At 35.4% G+C, this 5,351-nt stretch overlaps 1 long non-coding RNA gene across 1 annotated transcript; it reads right to left on the bottom strand.

Moving 5' to 3' along the window:
- Positions 1-432: 432 nt before the first annotated feature.
- Positions 433-4,083, bottom strand: LOC133228099 (uncharacterized). Its single transcript, XR_009730061.1, has 3 exons — positions 3,785-4,083; positions 1,180-1,293; positions 433-940 (listed from the first exon to the last, which is right to left on the bottom strand). It is a non-coding gene; the product is annotated as an uncharacterized LOC133228099 (long non-coding RNA).
- Between the last annotated feature and the right edge of the window lie 1,268 nt (positions 4,084-5,351).

Here is a 5,351-nt window from a genome sequence, read left to right as displayed (position 1 = left end):
GTCAGAAAAGAGGATTTGGAAGAGAGTTGATCTGAGACAAACAGACAAAGTAGAAAGTGTATGGTCTGAAGTGAGTCAAGGCTGGCAGAATAAGTCAAGTCTACATGGAGCTGAAAATGAATCAATTTCATTTGCAAACAGAGCTGCAAGGCTACCTCATTCATATTTATTTATTTATTAAGTATATTAAATGCCCCTTTCTTTCTGCTTCTACTGCTGTCCATAAGTGATTATAAATAGTTTGTTGTAAGCTTTTTAGGTTTAATTTCTAATAAAGAATGACTATAGAGCTGCACAAATTGTATAGCTGAAGGTCAATATGGCAAAATAAACCAAATAGCAAAATCACCTATCCCAGTATTTGAGAAAACAAAAATCAAAAACATATATCAATAATATTTAAAATTTAAATAGTGCTTAGTATGTACCAGGTGTTATTCTTAGAACTTTATACATATTATCTTATTCAGTAACATAATACATTTATGAAAAAATACTATTATTATCACATTTTATAGATGTGGAAGCTGAAGTACAGATTTTAGTAATTGGTAGGCCTCAGATAGGATCACAGGCAGTCTAAATGCAGAGCTTGTGTCTTTAACCACCATACTATTCTCCTCACAAACAGACAACAATGTGAATAGCAAGAGGAAAAAAAGTCCTCAGTTGCCATTCAAGGAAAGAATCTAAGCTTATGCCATAAACTTTGAAAAGAGGCATCTAAAAATATTAAGATAGAAATAAAAAGGATTGAGAATATATTCTAATCCTATTCCCACTTACCAGAAACAATACTGAATTAACATTTCGAATCAAACAAATCCAGAAAATTATTGCTCACACCCCAACCAAGAAAGCTGGTGATTAGTGAAACAAAGGAGTGCACAGGCAATGTCAGGAGGAGGTAACATTCCCGACTTTAGCATTTTCCAGGGATCTGTGAAAAAGGGGAAGTTGAATTAAAGCCTGAGACAATATGTTCAAAAATAAAATACATTCCTAACGAGTCTGCTCTTTATTATACAATGTTTAACACAATATTATATTAGAGCACAGAGCTCAGGTCTTCCAGTAAAGACTGCATGTAGCTCCCATCTCAATATGCAGCTTATAAACCATATTTGATGGAAGAAAAACAAATCTCAGATAAGGTGGCAAGTGTCCAAAAGAACTTACCTACATCAGAGCAAACTGAAGTTCAGTCCACATTAAAAATGAATCACATTGCAATGGCCAATACACAAACACATTCACAGAGGATGAAACAATAAAATAAGATGAGAGAAGAACCTGCAGGGTGAAAAAAACTAACTGAGCGCCAAGACTACCACCATAGTGAATAGGGGGTCTATAAACTATGATCCCTGCGACAGATCCAGGACACCACTTAGTTTTATAAAATGTTGCTGGCACACAGTTACATCCATTCATTTATGTATTATCTGTGGTCGCTTTTGCGCTGTAACAGCAAAGCTGAGTAGTCACAACAAATCCATGTAGCTAAAAACCCCCAAATATTTACTAAGGGGGGCCAATACCTGCTCCAGAAAATAGATCCATTATAAACAAGCTGGCCCTCCTCTCCGGCTGTTTCCTGTTCCACCTTGAAATTGAATGTGCACTGCCATAAATGCTGTATGAGCTGATAGATCACACTTTGAATCACATTATTACATGCCTTGAAAAATGTACACTTCTTACCCTCAGTTTAAGTCAAGCATCTTTGATAATATACAATTATATAACTGCTAACATTTATTTAGCACTGTATGCTAGGTGCTATTGTGTTTTTATAAGAATACAGAAAAATTGGTAAAGGTGATATATAAATAAATAACTTTCAGGCGGTATTACGTTAGTGGAAAATACTTCCTTGTTGCTTAATAATTCTTCTTCATAGATCAATATAAAATTTAAAAAATGAGGAAGGAGAAAAATCAAGCTCAAAGTTTTCTACTTTCATAACAATTTTTATTGAAAGCATCTTTGTAGTAAATAGTTGAGATTTGTTGACTTTATTAATTTTCAGAAAACATATCAGTCCGCAACCCTGATTATTGAGGATTTATTATTATTTCAAACAGTTACAAAGTACAGTACAAAATTACATGCTACTATTTTAACTTTGGAGCTTTCCAGGTGGCTCACTGGTAAAGAATCCACTTTCCACTGTAGGAGACACAGGTTTGATCCCTGGGTCAGGAAGATCCCCTGGAGAAGGAAATGGCAACCCACTCCAGTATTCTTCCCTGAAAAATCTCATGAACAGTGAAACCTGGTTCCACTACAGTCCATGGGGTTGCAAAGAGTCATACACGAGTTAGTGACTAAGCACAGCACAGCAGCACTTTAACCTTGGCTAGGAATAAATAGAAATCACGTTTTATTCTCACTAGCCATTGAATTGAAATTTATAACATTGAGGAAAATACCCTAATAGATTAACTTGCTACCAACTCCTCAAATCCCAAATAAAAGCTAACACAGTTCCTTTGGGTGTTTCTTATTATCGAGCAGATGTTAAGTTTACTTATTTGAAAATAATTATAAAGTCTTGTATAAAAAGATTCTTCTCATCTGCAAACTCTGATCATGTGATTGTTGCCCAAAGTATTTCTGAGAATCCTAGGATAGCATTCAGGATCAGAGAAAATTGTCAAAATCAATTAGCAATGTCTGTTATGGGCATGCGTGATTTGGTCCATACTGTATGTTCATCATTTCTGATAGTATGAAAAGGAAAAGGACTGATTTTGGAATATTGGATATTGATATTCAAGGAACAGGGGAAGGAAGGGGGAGGAGCAGAAGAAAACTAACAATGGCATCATCATGGACACTAAAAAGAAGAGTAGGTCCAGGAAGATGAACAACAGACATATTCCTTGAGATAGGTATATTCCTTGATTTGACATATCGTAATTCGCTGGAGACTTTCCTTCAGGTGATTTCAGCAGAATGATGGAGCAGAAGCTTAAACACAGAGACTAAGGAAATAAGGAAATGGATACAATCTACATATTTCTAAAAATCTAAGATTCCTCTCACTTCACTCCTCTCCCTAATATATAATAATGCACGTTTGGTTCTGATTATGTCTTTGTTCACAATTATGCATCCTGAAATTGTAGCTTCTGGTTATGTCCTTCTGGTATATCCAAATTGCCATTATACTGTTTTTCTCGATAAACACAGATAATTCTGGGAGCCTGTCTTACATTATTCTGATGACATCTCTTACAACTACTTTTCCTTTTCAGCTAAATTAATTACTTTTACTTGTGTTAAATAGATTTCCTGTTTCAATAATGTGAAACATACTATCATTAAACACTACTTACAACTCCCAGAATATCAGATTAACATTCATAATGGTTCTCTTCAATTAAAGCTCAATAATGAGTTTTGGTTCTTCAGTATCTAATGTATTAATCAATACTTTAGGTTTTCAAAAACCTATTTAGAATATGTAAAATCCTGAAGTACTTCATCTAAGTCATATTGCAGTCGAAAAGGAGAAATAAACGTGATTTCTCCATGCAAATGTTCACTAAAAATGTAGATAATGTTATACTCAATTTATGAGTCACAACACTAAAGACACAATGGAATGAATACAACCAGATCCAGGGGCACATCCACATTCCAGTGTGCCACACCTCACTGGTTAAAACCTGGAAATACCAGTGTTTCCACTCACATACCAAGGCTTGTTCTAGGGAAAGAAATGAACAAATCTGATTTTACCACACTTTTATATACTTGAAAGAAACAATCATACCAGAAGCCAGAGAAATGGAAAGACGCTGAGTTGAGGAGAAATAAACCAGGAACAAAGCTGAGAGCCGTGACCCAGAATCAGTTCTCTACTCTGAAACTGATGAAAACGACTGACTTGCCAGGGTCATAGTTTTCACATCTAAAAAATGAGAAAAGAGAGGTTGAAAATCTTCAAGGTTCTCTCCTGTTCAAATACCTGATGGTCTTGTGAGTCTACAATGATTAGGAAAGCACACTAAGCTATCAAGAGAAAACAGAACACAGAAGATCAGCTTCAAACTCAGGCAAAAGGAGAAGAACCCCCATTTTAAAGATTAGGTTTATAGTTAGGACATTTAAGGGAAACTGGCATATAAATTCACACAGGAACAAATACTGCAGGTATATTATGAAGGTAGGTTAAAATGTTCCTGTATAATCAAATCATCTGGGTATAAGTAAGGACGAAGGGAGTGCCAGTCTGTTACATCATGGTCATTAAGTGATTTAGGCTATGTCAATAGCTTGTGTAACAAGAAAAAAAAATCCACTGTTATTAAACAATAGGGAAAGATTTGTATCACATAATTTAAAAGTCAGAATCAAAGCCTTGTTGTGGCCCATATTATAGACTACCAGTTCATTATTTCCTGAGCACATCTCTCTGAAATAAGATTACTAGTAAAATTTTTTCCTTTTATTTTTATCTCTAGTAAATATTAAGTCTTCATGTTTGGGGCAGTTCTTAAATACAGGCCAGTCTAAAACAGTAAAAATTTCCATTCTGTCAAGCTAGTCATTATTCATTCTCCAACTGAATCTTAAAAGAAATCTATCTTTTAGCTTCTTCCTCAATAACCAGTTAAGAAGGTTAATTATACACAAAACGTAAGGGCACATCACTTTTTTTCTTTCAGAATCACCATGTGAAATCCGTTTCTGAACCATGTATCAGGTGGTACTCTGCATTTACCAAAATGTTAAAAGAGTACCTCGTCATATTTGCCATTTAAGTAACAATCATTTATTCAATTTTTACTATGTTCCAATTGTGCCAAACATTTTACATAAATTATTTCACTTAACCCTCACAATAATTTAGGGGGTAAATATCATTATCCTCATTTTACAGTTGTGTTGGACTCTTTGCGACCCCATGGACTATAACCCACCAGGCTCTTCCATCCATGGCATTTCCCAAGCAAGAATAGTGGAGTGGGTTGCCATTTCCTTCTCCAGGGTATCTTACCAACCCAGGGATTGAACCTGGGTCTCCCGCTTTGCAGGCAGACTCTTTACCATCTGAGCCACTAGGAACCCCAAGAAAACTGTATTGAAGGAAATGAGACATCAAAGTAGCAAAGCCAAGCTTTGAAGTCACTTCTCTTAACTTCTGTGGGAGCGGAAGGGTGACAGATTAGTTATTAAATTCAGGAAAATAAGAACTTGCTTGTTCTAGTAAAATCGGGAAAGTGAAATTCCACTTACCTGGTGGCGCTTTGGAATACCCTTCTGGCACTCAATAAAACAGTGACTGACAGCTGATTGATTAAACCTGGCATTCAGTAGGATTATTATCAAAGATGAGG

Source organism: Bos javanicus, chromosome 16, assembly GCF_032452875.1.
Source record: "Bos javanicus breed banteng chromosome 16, ARS-OSU_banteng_1.0, whole genome shotgun sequence".
NCBI lineage: Eukaryota > Metazoa > Chordata > Mammalia > Artiodactyla > Bovidae > Bos > Bos javanicus.
The sequence above is the reverse complement of the archived record's forward strand: the minus strand, read 5'-3'. Positions and strand labels throughout refer to the sequence as shown.